This window comes from Triturus cristatus, chromosome 8 (genome assembly GCF_964204655.1).
Source record: "Triturus cristatus chromosome 8, aTriCri1.1, whole genome shotgun sequence".
Classification (NCBI taxonomy): domain Eukaryota; kingdom Metazoa; phylum Chordata; class Amphibia; order Caudata; family Salamandridae; genus Triturus; species Triturus cristatus.
This window is the reverse complement of record NC_140591.1, coordinates 604,114,996-604,132,694: the sequence shown is the minus strand read 5'-3', so window position 1 is coordinate 604,132,694 and position 17,699 is coordinate 604,114,996. Positions and strand designations below refer to the sequence as shown.

The 17,699-nt window shown below is 37.8% G+C and overlaps 1 protein-coding gene across 5 annotated transcripts in view; it reads right to left on the bottom strand.

Moving 5' to 3' along the window:
- The window catches only part of SCEL (sciellin), a 580,338-nt gene that overhangs the window by 265,518 nt on the left and 297,121 nt on the right, over positions 1 to 17,699 (bottom strand). The window lies entirely within an intron of this gene.

The window sequence follows — 17,699 nt, the reverse complement described above, 5'->3', positions numbered from 1 at the left end:
GGTACTTATGTCATCATCAAAAAAGAATGGAGCAAGAACTAGAGTAGAAAACTATACTGAAACGGTTACCTCTTGCTGTATTTCCCTGCTGCACTTCCAATGTCAATGAAAGTGCCAAGATCTGGATCTCTAATAATAAAAAGATGAATGTAAAGGTTAACAAGACCACAAGAAAAATGACTCACCTAAAGTTATGTAATTACAAAGGGGAGAAAAACGAGAGCAACAAGAAAACCTTGTAATATTCCACAGATCTGTTAGATGTATTATGCAATAGAGGGTAGCACTAGATTTTTACTGCTTTGATCACCAGCATCAATGGTGGCTTTTGGGTTGCACCATTGAGTGCAATACAATGCAAGCCCTCACCAACTTTCTCTTCATACAATGAGCTCTTGGATGACCTGAGGAAAATAACTTAATTAACTATATGATGGAACCTGATAAAATCACATCGTTGAGGGGTTTGAAATTTAGGAGCTGGGAGTCATAGCACCTATTAAAAGTGTTTATGGAATAAAACTAGTATTCTGGTGTTTACTGCATCAAAATCCACAGGTTGTGAGATATATCAGTAATTTTTACCCTCTTAAGCACTGGAAGGTTTTACCTCCCTAAATTTAACAGGACATGCAATCACATCGAGTTTCCGCCAGGGCAATATATTTAACATAAACTATTGTTACAACTACTTTAAAACTAGTTCTCAGCTGGGGCCAAAAGATTGTAGGATACTCCATTTGAGCACCCGAGGACCCTGAGCAGAGAAAATGAAATCTACCTCAGTTGCATTGATGGGTTTAGAGTTATCTTATTTGAAAATACAATGCAAGAATTGAGAACCTATGTTTCTGCAATGGATCAAGACAAAACTCTAGTTCCTCTGTCAAGTTTTTGAGCATTGAGGAACTTCCAAATTTCTTCATGATAATTCCAAGACAAATATATTCCAACACTACACCAGTGAAATGTCAAACAAAGGTATAAATGCGCAGAAACATTGTTTCAGGCATTTTCTTGATCACTATGCCAGCTGGACGACAATTACATCACAGGTATCCATCAATGTTAGTTTCAGAGATGCCGACATTGAGAGGTTGGAAATATATTAATTATCTGTCGCTGCGTGATGCCAGGATGACTCTTTTTGGCTGTCTCCTTGTGGAGAAGTTCAAATGACTGTTGTATGCATTGTAACAGAATTGATTAAAAAACTAGAAAAGTCACTTTATCAAAGGAAGATGAAAACTGTTGGTATCAAACTTTAAACCAGAAGACATGTGCTTCCATGCACAGATGATGAACATAAATGCAGAAACCACAGGACTAAGTGCATACTAATTTTTAAGGAGAATAGGAGATTTATGCTTTGCATCAGTAGTGAGATAAAATGAGACAGTGAATACGAGCAATGAGAACCCAAAAATCAACCAACCGCTTTGCTGAAATGATGTGACATAGGCATGGCTACTTATGTCATCATAAAAGAAAGGAGCAAGAACTAGAGTTGAAAACTATACTGAGAGAGTTACCTCTTGCTGTATTTCCCTGCTGCACTTCCAATTTCAATGAAAGTGCCAAGGTCTGGATCTCTAATAATAAAAAGATGAATGTAAAGGTTAACAAGACCACAAGAAAAATGACTCACCTAAAGGTATGTCATTACAAAGGGGAGAAAAACGAGAGTAACATATAGACCTTATAATATTTCACAGATCTGTCAGGTGTTTCATGCAATAGAGGGTAGCACTAGAGTTTTTACTGCTTTGATCACCAGCATCAATGGTGGCTTTTGGGCTGCACCTCTGAGTACAATACAATGCAATCCCTCACCAACTTTCTCTTCAGACAATGAGCTCTTGGATGACCTGAAGGAATTAACTTAGTTAACTTTAGTTTTTTATGGTATTGGCTATTCCTATTCTAAACCTCCGCTACTGATAATTACAATGCTGAGTGTGGCCAAGGGGCGGCTGCACAAGAAGGATTACTTCCATTTAGAAGAAGCTTATGGTAAATGTCCTCTGTCATTTTTTAATCATCCCAGTGGAGATTGTTACTATCAGTTCTCATGTGCATTTGAAACAGCATCTTAGAACGAAACTACAAAGAAATGATCATGACTATACTGTGTAATGCCTGGAGGAAGACTTCACCTCTTGTAGGGCGTCTAGGTGATTGCAGCATTGATTTTCTGTGCCAAGCAGTAGTGAGTAATCTGATGTGATGCATGACTGCTTGGTTCGACTTGACCCCTTTTGCAGAACTTCAAGCTAGTTAATTCACTTGTCAAAAATCTATGAGTGTGTAATGGACTTTATGCGCCTTGTCCAGCACAGCTTCTGAAAGAATGCTTATGAACCTTGGTGCCTATCCATGAAGTAAATTGTGATCCTATTTTCTGGCTACAGGTATTCTGCCAGACAGTTCACGGAAACAACTGTTATGCCCAGGCTAAAGAAACAAGTATATCAGCTACGTGATCAATGCAACTTCAATAATAAATTTATCTTTTCATAGAAATTAAAATTTTGGCTTACATTCCATAAAGTAGAAACATTATTTCCCTCAAAAAGAAAATGAGGAAAAACTAGGTGTATTTCCAGCCAATCTCGAAACGTATGAAAGTCACTGAGTCTGTCTAAAGTTGATATCAAAAGGGGTATTTTCAAACACGTTATGATATTCTAGAAAAAAAGAGACTGAAGCAAGGGAATTACATGACCAATCTTGTAGTGCTTAACGCCACTTTCAAATATGGGGCAGGGCATTGCCCACCAGAACATCGGTAAAAGTGACATTCCGGTGGTGCAATTCCCTTGTAAATATGCCCCTAAAGGCTAGGACTAGTTCAGCACTTAAGGATCAGAGTATTGTCCTAATATTCGTCAATGAGATAGGCTAGGCCTATGATGAATGTTTTCCTTTTGGACAGACATATCCCACTGAACCGAAATTTTCATTACCATTGCATGTTTCCCACAAAAAGTTAAAACAAAAATTGACAGACTCTATCTCTGGGGTACAGTTATTTCAGAGAGAGGATGTTTATAAGAGAATAGTGTGGTACGGTGATAACAGTTGGCCTTTCCTTTTCTTTTATTTATGCATTGTATTGTTTTAGATTTTCACCATAAGATGATTTTATTGCTTTTTTGTCCATGCATGGGGTCAACTATACTTTCAAATCGCGAATGGAAATTATGAAGTGCTGGATACATTCTGAAATTCTATTCACAATTACACTTTGGATTAAAACGTAATGATAGGCACTCTGTTAAAAATCCTTGTAAATCTATGTAAAATTAAAAAACGCAAATGTAAAGCATATATATAGGAACACTGAAAATGTTTAGCCTATTGCTTCAAATGTATAATGCAAATATGCAGCAGAAGTAGGTTCAAAGCACCACAATTTCCTCTATGATCTCCCTATAGGCCAGAAGGTCCAGGAAGCACACTAATGAACTCACCTCTTCTGGTTTATTCCAGTAGGTTTTGTTGTTTCAACATCAAGATCAGATTTTTGGCTTTAGAAAGAATACAATCATAGTTAATATTGTCATACATGTACTTAATCTAAAGGCCAGCAGGTGAAGCAACATAGGTTGCACAAGCATTACTTAAGGGAAGACTTTCCTCTTTGCAATGCTTGTTTGCTTAAGATATTGCTTTTGCCAATGTTTGTACATTTGGTGTGCAAGCAGTGGTAAATACAAAAGCAGAATCCCTCCATCTTTACTTCCAAGAGTCCCATCATGTTGCGCCTTGACAAGACATAACTACCATGCTGGAGGTATGGAAAGCAACACTCCAGGATGGCCGTCATCTTGTATCTGAAAGCAATTTGACCGCCATCTTGGAAGTATACAAAATAATACTCCGAGGTGACTGTCACATTGTATTTATATGCAACATAACAGCCATTTTGGAAAGCTATTGGTTTACCAATGCTTGCTATGTACGTCAAAAGAATTGCAAAGCCAATATCCCAAGCATTGGCCACAGCCTACCCGGGACAGCAGAGTAAGGAGAGAGATAGTGAAAGCACAGGATTAATATGAAAATTTCCCTAAATGGCTGAGAAGCCACCACAAAGGGAAGAAGATGTGGATCACTTTCACCAAGTAATATCCTATGGAATACCTTGGCCTTTAAGGACACCCTATACAACCGATGGCAAGTCCTTATGACTACATGACACGCAATGGCTGAAGCGGGCTGACTGGAAACCAACTCTGTATATGTACGTATGTGCCAAGCACTCCAAGGTCCTCATTACATTGGGAATCTTAAATGCATCAATATTGATGGCACCTGATAAAACCAGACCTTTCAGGGGGTTGGAATTTAAGAGTTGGGAGTCATAGCACCTATTAAATGTGTTTATGGTGTAAAACTAGTATTCTGGTGTTTACTGCATCAAAATCCACATGTTGTGAGAAATATCAGTCATTTTTACCCTCTTAAACACTGGAAGGTTTTACCTGCCTAAATTTAACAGGAAATGCAATCACATCGAGTTTCCGCCAGAGAAATATATTTAACATAAACTATTGTTACAACTACTTTAAAACTGGTTCTCAGCTGGGGCCAAGAGATTGTAGATTACTCCATTTGAGCACCCGAGGACCCTGAGCAGAGAAAACGAAATCTAACTCAGTTGCATTGATGGGTTTAGAGTTATCTTATTTGAAAATACAATGCAAGAATTGAGAACCTATGTTTCTGCAATGGATCAAGACAAAACTCTAGTTCCTCTGTCAAGTTTTTGAGCATTGAGGAACTTCCAAATTTCTTCATGATAATTCCAAGACAAATATATTCCAACACTACACCAGTGAAATGTCAAACAAAGGTATAAATGCGCAGAAACATTGTTTCAGGCATTTTCTTGATCACTATGCCAGCTGGACGACAATTACATCACAGGTATCCATCAATGTTAGTTTCAGAGATGCCGACATTGAGAGGTTGGAAATATATTAATTATCTGTCGCTGCGTGATGCCAGGATGACTCTTTTTGGCTGTCTCCTTGTGGAGAAGTTCAAATGACTGTTGTATGCATTGTAACAGAATTGATTAAAAAACTAGAAAAGTCACTTTATCAAAGGAAGATGAAAACTGTTGGTATCAAACTTTAAACCAGAAGACATGTGCTTCCATGCACAGATGATGAACATAAATGCAGAAACCACAGGACTAAGTGGATACTAATTTTTAAGGAGAATAGGAGATTTATGCTTTGCATCAGTAGTGAGATAAAATGAGACAGTGAATACGAGCAATGAGAACCCAAAAATCAACCAACCGCTTTGCTGAAATGATGTGACATAGGCATGGCTACTTATGTCATCATAAAAGAAAGGAGCAAGAACTAGAGTTGAAAACTATACTGAGCGAGTTACCTCTTGCTGTATTTCCCTGCTGCACTTCCAATTTCAATGAAAGTGCCAAGGTCTGGATCTCTAATAATAAAAAGATGAATGTAAAGGTTAACAAGACCACAAGAAAAATGACTCACCTAAAGGTATGTCATTACAAAGGGGAGAAAAACGAGAGTAACATATAGACCTTATAATATTTCACAGATCTGTCAGGTGTTTCATGCAATAGAGGGTAGCACTAGATTTTTACTGCTTTGATCACCAGCATCAATGGTGGCTTTTGGGCTGCACCTCTGAGTACAATACAATGCAATCCCTCACCAGCTTTCTCTTCAGACAATGAGCTCTTGGATGACCTGAAGGAATTAACTTAGTTAACTTTAGTTTTTTATGGTATTGGCTATTCCTATTCTAAACCTCCGCTACTGATAATTACAATGCTGAGTGTGGCTAAGGGGCGGCTGCACAAGAAGGATTACTTCCATTTAGAAGAAGCTTATGGTAAATGTACTCTGTCATTTTTTAATCATCCCAGTGGAGATTGTTACTATCAGTTCTCATGTGCATTTGAAACAGCATCTTAGAACGAAACTACAAAGAAATGATCATGACTATACTGTGTAATGCCTGGACGAAGACTTCACCTCTTGTAGGGCGTCTAGGTGATTGCAGCATTGATTTTCTGTGCCAAGCAGTAGTGAGTAATCTGATGTGATGCATGACTGCTTGGTTCGACTTGACCCCTTTTGCAGAACTTCAAGCTAGTTAATTCACTTGTCAAAAATCTATGAGTGTGTAATGGACTTTATGCGCCTTGTCCAGCACAGCTTCTGAAAGAATGCTTATGAACCTTGGTGCCTATCCATGAAGTAAATTGTGATCCTATTTTCTGGCTACAGGTATTCTGCCAGACAGTTCACGGAAACAACTGTTATGCCCAGGCTTAAGAAACAAGTATATCAGCTACATGATCAATGCAACTTCAATAATAAATCTACCTTTTCATAGAAATTAAAATTTTGGCTTACATTCCATAAAGTAGAAACATTATTTCCCTCAAAAAGAAAATGAGGAAAAACTAGGTGTATTTCCAGCCAATCTCGAAACGTATGAAAGTCACTGAGTCTGTCTAAAGTTGATATCAAAAGGGGTATTTTCAAACATGTTGTGATATTCTAGAAAAAAAGAGACTGAAGCAAGGGAATTACATGACCAATCTTGTAGTGCTTAACGCCACTTTCAAATATGGGGCAGGGCATTGCCCACCAGAACATCGGTAAAAGTGACATTCCGGTGGTGCAATTCCCTTGTAAATATGCCCCTAAAGGCTAGGACTAGTTCAGCACTTAAGGATCAGAGTATTGTCCTAATATTCGTCAATGAGATAGGCTAGGCCTATGATGAATGTTTTCCTTTTGGAGAGACATATCCCACTGAACCCAAATTTTCATTACCATTGCATGTTTCCCACAAAAAGTTAAAACAAAAATTGACAGACTCTATCTCTGGGGTACAGTTATTTCAGAGAGAGGATGTTTATAAGAGAATAGTGTGGTACGGTGATAACAGTTGGCCTTTCCTTTTCTTTTATTTATGCATTGTATTGTTTTAGATTTTCACCATAAGATGATTTTATTACTTTTTTGTCCATGCATGGGGTCAACTATACTTTCAAATCGCGAATGGAAATTATGAAGTGCTGGATACATTCTGAAATTCTATTCACAATTACACTTTGGATTAAAACGTAATGATAGGCACTCTGTTAAAAATCCTTGTAAATCTATGTAAAATTAAAAAACGCAAATGTAAAGCATATATATAGGAACACTGAAAATGTTTAGCCTATTGCTTCAAATGTAGAATGCAAATATGCAGCAGAAGTAGGTTCAAAGCACCACAATTTCCTCTATGATCTCCCTATAGACCAGAAGGTCCAGGAAGCACACTAATAAACTCACCTCTTCTGGTTTATTCCAGTAGGTTTTGTTGTTTCAACATCAAGATCAGATTTTTGGCTTTAGAAAGAATACAATCATAGTTAATATTGTCATACATGTACTTAATCTAAAGGCCAGCAGGTGAAGCAACATAGGTTGCACAAGCATTACTTAAGGGAAGACTTTCCTCTTTGCAATGCTTGTTTGCTTAAGATATTGCTTTTGCCAATGTTTGTACATTTGGTGTGCAAGCAGTGGTAAATACAAAAGCAGAATCCCTCCATCTTTACTTCCAAGAGTCCCATCATGTTGCGCCTTGACAAGACATAACTACCATGCTGGAGGTATGGAAAGCAACACTCCAGGATGGCCGTCATCTTGTATCTGAAAGCAATTTGACCGCCATCTTCGAAGTATACAAAATAATACTCCGAGGTGACTGTCACATTGTATTTATATGCAACATAACAGCCATTTTGGAAAGCTATTGGTTTACCAATGCTTGCTATGTACGTCAAAAGAATTGCAAAGCCAATATCCCAAGCATTGGCCACAGCCTACCCGGGACAGCAGAGTAAGGAGAGAGATAGTGAAAGCACAGGATTAATATGAAAATGTCCCTAAATGGCTGAGAAGCCACCACAAAGGGAAGAAGATGTGGATCACTTTCACCAAGTAATATCCTATGGAATACCTTGGCCTTTAAGGACACCCTATACAACCGATGGCAAGTCCTTATGACTACATGACACGCAATGGCTGAAGCGGGCTGACTGGAAACCAACTCTGTATATGTACGTATGTGCCAAGCACTCCAAGGTCCTCATTACATTGGGAATCTTAAATGCATCAATATTGATGGCACCTGATAAAACCAGACCTTTCAGGGGGTTGGAATTTAAGAGTTGGGAGTCATAGCACCTATTAAACGTGTTTATGGTGTAAAACTAGTATTCTGGTGTTTACTGCATCAAAATCCACATGTTGTGAGAAATATCAGTCATTTTTACCCTCTTAAACACTGGAAGTTTTTACCTGCCTAAATTTAACAGGACATGCAATCACATCGAGTTTCCGCCAGAGAAATATATTTAACATAAACTATTGTTACAACTACTTTAAAACCGGTTCTCAGCTGGGGCCAAGAGATTGTAGATTACTCCATTTGAGCACCCGAGGACCCTGAGCAGAGAAAACGAAATCTAACTCAGTTGCATTGATGGGTTTAGAGTGATCTTATTTGAAAATACAATGCAGGAATTGAGAACCTATGTTTCTGCTATGGATCAAGACAAAACTCTAGTTCCTCTGTCAAGTTTTTGAGCATTGAGGAGCTTCCAAATTTCTTCATGATAATTCCAAGACAAATATATTACAACACTACTACAGTGAAATGTCAAACAAAGTTATAAATGTGCAGAAACATTGTTTCAAGCCTTTTCTTGATCACTATGCCAGCTGGACGACAATTACATCACAGGTATCCGTCAATGTTAGTTTCAGAGATGCCGACATTGAGAGGTTGGAAATATATTAATTATCTGTCGCTGCATGATGCCAGGATGACTCTTTTTGGCTGTCTCCTTGTGGAGAAGTTCAAATGACTGTTGTATGCATTGTAACAGAATTGGTTAAAAAGTAGAAAAGTCACTTTATCAAAGGAAGATGAAAACTGTTGGTATCAAACTTTAAATCAGAAGATATGTGCTTTCATGAACAGATGATGAACATAAATGCACAAACCAAAGGACTAGGTGTGGATATTACTTTTTAAGGAGAATATGATATTTATGCTTCGCATCAGTAGTGAGTTAAAATGAGAACCCAAAAATCACCCAACAGCTTTGCTGAAATAATGTGACATAGGCATGGGTACTTATGTCATCATCAAAAAAGAATGGAGCAAGAACTAGAGTAGAAAACTATACTGAAACGGTTACCTCTTGCTGTATTTCCCTGCTGCACTTCCAATGTCAATGAAAGTGCCAAGATCTGGATCTCTAATAATAAAAAGATGAATGTAAAGGTTAACAAGACCACAAGAAAAATGACTCACCTAAAGTTATGTAATTACAAAGGGGAGAAAAACGAGAGCAACAAGAAAACCTTGTAATATTCCACAGATCTGTTAGATGTATTATGCAATAGAGGGTAGCACTAGATTTTTATTGCTTTGATCACCAGCATCAATGGTGGCTTTTGGGTTGCACCATTGAGTGCAATACAATGCAAGCCCTCACCAACTTTCTCTTCATACAATGAGCTCTTGGATGACCTGAGGAAAATAACTTAATTAACTATATGATGGAACCTGATAAAATCACATCGTTGAGGGGTTTGAAATTTAGGAGCTGGGAGTCATAGCACCTATTAAAAGTGTTTATGGAATAAAACTAGTATTCTGGTGTTTACTGCATCAAAATCCACATGTTGTGAGATATATCAGTAATTTTTACCCTCTTAAGCACTGGAAGGTTTTACCTCCCTAAATTTAACAGGACATGCAATCACATCGAGTTTCCGCCAGGGCAATATATTAAACATAAACTATTGTTACAACTACTTTAAAACTGGTTCTCAGCTGGGGCCAAAAGATTGTAGGATACTCCATTTGAGCACCCGAGGACCCTGAGCAGAGAAAATGAAATCTACCTCAGTTGCATTGATGGGTTTAGAGTTATCTTATTTGAAAATACAATGCAAGAATTGAGAACCTATGTTTCTGCAATGGATCAATACCAAACTCTAGTTCCTCTGTCAAGTTTTTGAGCATTGAGGAACTTCCAAATTTCTTCATGATAATTCCAAGACAAATATATTCCAACACTACACCAGTGAAATGTCAAACAAAGGTATAAATGCGCAGAAACATTGTTTCAGGCATTTTCTTGATCACTATGCCAGCTGGACGACAATTACATCACAGGTATCCATCAATGTTAGTTTCAGAGATGCCGACATTGAGAGGTTGGAAATATATTAATTATCTGTCGCTGCGTGATGCCAGGATGACTCTTTTTGGCTGTCTCCTTGTGGAGAAGTTCAAATGACTGTTGTATGCATTGTAACAGAATTGATTAAAAAACTAGAAAAGTCACTTTATCAAAGGAAGATGAAAACTGTTGGTATCAAACTTTAAACCAGAAGACATGTGCTTCCATGCACAGATGATGAACATAAATGCAGAAACCACAGGACTAAGTGGATACTAATTTTTAAGGAGAATAGGAGATTTATGCTTTGCATCAGTAGTGAGATAAAATGAGACAGTGAATACGAGCAATGAGAACCCAAAAATCAACCAACCGCTTTGCTGAAATGATGTGACATAGGCATGGCTACTTATGTCATCATAAAAGAAAGGAGCAAGAACTAGAGTTGAAAACTATACTGAGAGAGTTACCTCTTGCTGTATTTCCCTGCTGCACTTCCAATTTCAATGAAAGTGCCAAGGTCTGGATCTCTAATAATAAAAAGATGAATGTAAAGGTTAACAAGACCACAAGAAAAATGACTCACCTAAAGGTATGTCATTACAAAGGGGAGAAAAACGAGAGTAACATATAGACCTTATAATATTTCACAGATCTGTCAGGTGTTTCATGCAATAGAGGGTAGCACTAGATTTTTACTGCTTTGATCACCAGCATCAATGGTGGCTTTTGGGCTGCACCTCTGAGTACAATACAATGCAATCCCTCACCAACTTTCTCTTCAGACAATGAGCTCTTGGATGACCTGAAGGAATTAACTTAGTTAACTTTAGTTTTTTATGGTATTGGCTATTCCTATTCTAAACCTCCGCTACTGATAATTACAATGCTGAGTGTGGCTAAGGGGCGGCTGCACAAGAAGGATTACTTCCATTTAGAAGAAGCTTATGGTAAATGTCCTCTGTCATTTTTTAATCATCCCAGTGGAGATTGTTACTATCAGTTCTCATGTGCATTTGAAACAGCATCTTAGAATGAAACTACAAAGAAATGATCATGACTGTACTGTGTAATGCCTGGACGAAGACTTCACCTCTTGTAGGGCGTCTAGGTGATTGCAGCATTGATTTTCTGTGCCAAGCAGTAGTGAGTAATCTGATGTGATGCATGACTGCTTGGTTCGACTTGACCCCTTTTGCAGAACTTCAAGCTAGTTAATTCACTTGTCAAAAATCTATGAGTGTGTAATGGACTTTATGCGCCTTGTCCAGCACAGCTTCTGAAAGAATGCTTATGAACCTTGGTGCCTATCCATGAAGTAAATTGTGATCCTATTTTCTGGCTACAGGTATTCTGCCAGACAGTTCACGGAAACAACTGTTATGCCCAGGCTTAAGAAACAAGTATATCAGCTACGTGATCAATGCAACTTCAATAATAAATCTATCTTTTCATAGAAATTAAAATTTTGGCTTACATTCCATAAAGTAGAAACATTATTTCCCTCAAAAAGAAAATGAGGAAAAACTAGGTGTATTTCCAGCCAATCTCGAAACGTATGAAAGTCACTGAGTCTGTCTAAAGTTGATATCAAAAGGGGTATTTTCAAACATGTTATGATATTCTAGAAAAAAAGAGACTGAAGCAAGGGAATTACATGACCAATCTTGTAGTGCTTAACGCTACTTTCAAATATGGGGCAGGGCATTGCCCACCAGAACATCGGTAAAAGTGACATTCCGGTGGTGCAATTCCCTTGTAAATATGCCCCTAAAGGCTAGGACTAGTTCAGCACTTAAGGATCAGAGTATTGTCCTAATATTCGTCAATGAGATAGGCTAGGCCTATGATGAATGTTTTCCTTTTGGAGAGACATATCCCACTGAACCCAAATTTTCATTACCATTGCATGTTTCCCACAAAAAGTTAAAACAAAAGTTGACAGACTCTATCTCTGGGGTACAGTTATTTCAGAGAGAGGATGTTTATAAGAGAATAGTGTGGTACGGTGATAACAGTTGGCCTTTCCTTTTCTTTTATTTATGCATTGTATTGTTTTAGATTTTCACCATAAGATGATTTTATTACTTTTTTGTCCATGCATGGGGTCAACTATACTTTCAAATCGCGAATGGAAATTATGAAGTGCTGGATACATTCTGAAATTCTATTCACAATTACACTTTGGATTAAAACGTAATGATAGGCACTCTGTTAAAAATCCTTGTAAATCTATGTAAAATTAAAAAACGCAAATGTAAAGCATATATATAGGAACACTGAAAATGTTTAGCCTATTGCTTCAAATGTATAATGCAAATATGCAGCAGAAGTAGGTTCAAAGCACCACAATTTCCTCTATGATCTCCCTATAGACCAGAAGGTCCAGGAAGCACACTAATGAACTCACCTCTTCTGGTTTATTCCAGTAGGTTTTGTTGTTTCAACATCAAGATCAGATTTTTGGCTTTAGAAAGAATACAATCATAGTTAATATTGCCATACATGTACTTAATCTAAAGGCCAGCAGGTGAAGCAACATAGGTTGCACAAGCATTACTTAAGGGAAGACTTTCCTCTTTGCAATGCTTGTTTGCTTAAGATATTGCTTTTGCCAATGTTTGTACATTTGGTGTGCAAGCAGTGGTAAATACAAAAGCAGAATCCCTCCATCTTTACTTCCAAGAGTCCCATCATGTTGCGCCTTGACAAGACATAACTACCATGCTGGAGGTATGGAAAGCAACACTCCAGGATGGCCGTCATCTTGTATCTGAAAGCAATTTGACCGCCATCTTGGAAGTATACAAAATAATACTCCGAGGTGACTGTCACATTGTATTTATATGCAACATAACAGCCATTTTGGAAAGCTATTGGTTTACCAATGCTTGCTATGTACGTCAAAAGAATTGCAAAGCCAATATCCCAAGCATTGGCCACAGCCTACCCGGGACAGCAGAGTGAGGAGAGAGATAGTGAAAGCACAGGATTAATATGAAAATTTCCCTAAATGGCTGAGAAGCCACCACAAAGGGAAGAAGATGTGGATCACTTTCACCAAGTAATATCCTATGGAATACCTTGGCCTTTAAGGACACCCTATACAACCGATGGCAAGTCCTTATGACTACATGACACGCAATGGCTGAAGCGGGCTGACTGGAAACCAACTCTGTATATGTACGTATGTGCCAAGCACTCCAAGGTCCTCATTACATTGGGAATCTTAAATGCATCAATATTGATGGCACCTGATAAAACCAGACCTTTCAGGGGGTTGGAATTTAAGAGTTGGGAGTCATAGCACCTATTAAACGTGTTTATGGTGTAAAACTAGTATTCTGGTGTTTACTGCATCAAAATCCACATGTTGTGAGAAATATCAGTCATTTTTACCCTCTTAAACACTGGAAGTTTTTACCTGCCTAAATTTAACAGGACATGCAATCACATCGAGTTTCCGCCAGAGAAATATATTTAACATAAACTATTGTTACAACTACTTTAAAACCGGTTCTCAGCTGGGGCCAAGAGATTGTAGATTACTCCATTTGAGCACCCGAGGACCCTGAGCAGAGAAAACGAAATCTAACTCAGTTGCATTGATGGGTTTAGAGTGATCTTATTTGAAAATACAATGCAGGAATTGAGAACCTATGTTTCTGCTATGGATCAAGACAAAACTCTAGTTCCTCTGTCAAGTTTTTGAGCATTGAGGAGCTTCCAAATTTCTTCATGATAATTCCAAGACAAATATATTACAACACTACTACAGTGAAATGTCAAAGAAAGTTATAAATGTGCAGAAACATTGTTTCAAGCCTTTTCTTGATCACTATGCCAGCTGGACGACAATTACATCACAGGTATCCGTCAATGTTAGTTTCAGAGATGCCGACATTGAGAGGTTGGAAATATATTAATTATCTGTCGCTGCATGATGCCAGGATGACTCTTTTTGGCTTTCTCCTTGTGGAGAAGTTCAAATGACTGTTGTATGCATTGTAACAGAATTGGTTAAAAAGTAGAAAAGTCACTTTATCAAAGGAAGATGAAAACTGTTGGTATCAAACTTTAAATCAGAAGATATGTGCTTTCATGAACAGATGATGAACATAAATGCACAAACCAAAGGACTAGGTGTGGATATTACTTTTTAAGGAGAATATGATATTTATGCTTCGCATCAGTAGTGAGTTAAAATGAGAACCCAAAAATCACCCAACAGCTTTGCTGAAATAATGTGACATAGGCATGGGTACTTATGTCATCATCAAAAAAGAATGGAGCAAGAACTAGAGTAGAAAACTATACTGAAACGGTTACCTCTTGCTGTATTTCCCTGCTGCACTTCCAATGTCAATGAAAGTGCCAAGATCTGGATCTCTTATAATAAAAAGATGAATGTAAAGGTTAACAAGACCACAAGAAAAATGACTCACCTAAAGTTATGTAATTACAAAGGGGAGAAAAACGAGAGCAACAAGAAAACCTTGTAATATTCCACAGATCTGTTAGATGTATTATGCAATAGAGGGTAGCACTAGATTTTTATTGCTTTGATCACCAGCATCAATGGTGGCTTTTGGGTTGCACCATTGAGTGCAATACAATGCAAGCCCTCACCAACTTTCTCTTCATACAATGAGCTCTTGGATGACCTGAGGAAAATAACTTAATTAACTATATGATGGAACCTGATAAAATCACATCGTTGAGGGGTTTGAAATTTAGGAGCTGGGAGTCATAGCACCTATTAAAAGTGTTTATGGAATAAAACTAGTATTCTGGTGTTTACTGCATCAAAATCCACATGTTGTGAGATATATCAGTAATTTTTACCCTCTTAAGCACTGGAAGGTTTTACCTCCCTAAATTTAACAGGACATGCAATCACATCGAGTTTCCGCCAGGGCAATATATTTAACATAAACTATTGTTACAACTACTTTAAAACTGGTTCTCAGCTGGGGCCAAAAGATTGTAGGATACTCCATTTGAGCACCCGAGGACCCTGAGCAGAGAAAATGAAATCTACCTCAGTTGCATTGATGGGTTTAGAGTTATCTTATTTGAAAATACAATGCAAGAATTGAGAACCTATGTTTCTGCAATGGATCAATACCAAACTCTAGTTCCTCTGTCAAGTTTTTGAGCATTGAGGAACTTCCAAATTTCTTCATGATAATTCCAAGACAAATATATTCCAACACTACACCAGTGAAATGTCAAACAAAGGTATAAATGCGCAGAAACATTGTTTCAGGCATTTTCTTGATCACTATGCCAGCTGGACGACAATTACATCACAGGTATCCATCAATGTTAGTTTCAGAGATGCCGACATTGAGAGGTTGGAAATATATTAATTATCTGTCGCTGCGTGATGCCAGGATGACTCTTTTTGGCTGTCTCCTTGTGGAGAAGTTCAAATGACTGTTGTTTGCATTGTAACAGAATTGATTAAAAAACTAGAAAAGTCACTTTATCAAAGGAAGATGAAAACTGTTGGTATCAAACTTTAAACCAGAAGACATGTGCTTCCATGCACAGATGATGAACATAAATGCAGAAACCACAGGACTAAGTGGATACTAATTTTTAAGGAGAATAGGAGATTTATGCTTTGCATCAGTAGTGAGATAAAATGAGACAGTGAATACGAGCAATGAGAACCCAAAAATCAACCAACCGCTTTGCTGAAATGATGTGACATAGGCATGGCTACTTATGTCATCATAAAAGAAAGGAGCAAGAACTAGAGTTGAAAACTATACTGAGAGAGTTACCTCTTGCTGTATTTCCCTGCTGCACTTCCAATTTCAATGAAAGTGCCAAGGTCTGGATCTCTAATAATAAAAAGATGAATGTAAAGGTTAACAAGACCACAAGAAAAATGACTCACCTAAAGGTATGTCATTACAAAGGGGAGAAAAACAAGAGTAACATATAGACCTTATAATATTTCACAGATCTGTCAGGTGTTTCATGCAATAGAGGGTAGCACTAGATTTTTACTGCTTTGATCACCAGCATCAATGGTGGCTTTTGGGCTGCACCTCTGAGTACAATACAATGCAATCCCTCACCAACTTTCTCTTCAGACAATGAGCTCTTGGATGACCTGAAGGAATTAACTTAGTTAACTTTAGTTTTTTATGGTATTGGCTATTCCTATTCTAAACCTCCGCTACTGATAATTACAATGCTGAGTGTGGCTAAGGGGCGGCTGCACAAGAAGGATTACTTCCATTTAGAAGAAGCTTATGGTAAATGTCCTCTGTCATTTTTTAATCATCCCAGTGGAGATTGTTACTATCAGTTCTCATGTGCATTTGAAACAGCATCTTAGAACGAAACTACAAAGAAATGATCATGACTATACTGTGTAATGCCTGGACGAAGACTTCACCTCTTGTAGGGCGTCTAGGTGATTGCAGCATTGATTTTCTGTGCCAAGCAGTAGTGAGTAATCTGATGTGATGCATGACTGCTTGGTTCGACTTGACCCCTTTTGCAGAACTTCAAGCTAGTTAATTCACTTGTCAAAAATCTATGAGTGTGTAATGGACTTTATGTGCCTTGTCCAGCACAGCTTCTGAAAGAATGCTTATGAACCTTGGTGCCTATCCATGAAGTAAATTGTGATCCTATTTTCTGGCTACAGGTATTCTGCCAGACAGTTCACGGAAACAACTGTTATGCCCAGGCTAAAGAAACAAGTATATCAGCTACGTGATCAATGCAACTTCAATAATAAATTTATCTTTTCATAGAAATTAAAATTTTGGCTTACATTCCATAAAGTAGAAACATTATTTCCCTCAAAAAGAAAATGAGGAAAAACTAGGTGTATTTCCAGCCAATCTCGAAACGTATGAAAGTCACTGAGTCTGTCTAAAGTTGATATCAAAAGGGGTATTTTCAAACATGTTATGATATTCTAGAAAAAAAGAGACTGAAGCAAGGGAATTACATGACCAATCTTGTAGTGCTTAACGCCACTTTCAAATATGGGGCAGGGCATTGCCCACCAGAACATCGGTAAAAGTGACATTCCGGTGGTGCAATTCCCTTGTAAATATGCCCCTAAAGGCTAGGACTAGTTCAGCACTTAAGGATCAGAGTATTGTCCTAATATTCGTCAATGAGATAGGCTAGGCCTATGATGAATGTTTTCCTTTTGGACAGACATATCCCACTGAACCGAAATTTTCATTACCATTGCATGTTTCCCACAAAAAGTTAAAACAAAAATTGACAGACTCTATCTCTGGGGTACAGTTATTTCAGAGAGAGGATGTTTATAAGAGAATAGTGTGGTACGGTGATAACAGTTGGCCTTTCCTTTTCTTTTATTTATGCATTGTATTGTTTTAGATTTTCACCATAAGATGATTTTATTGCTTTTTTGTCCATGCATGGGGTCAACTAT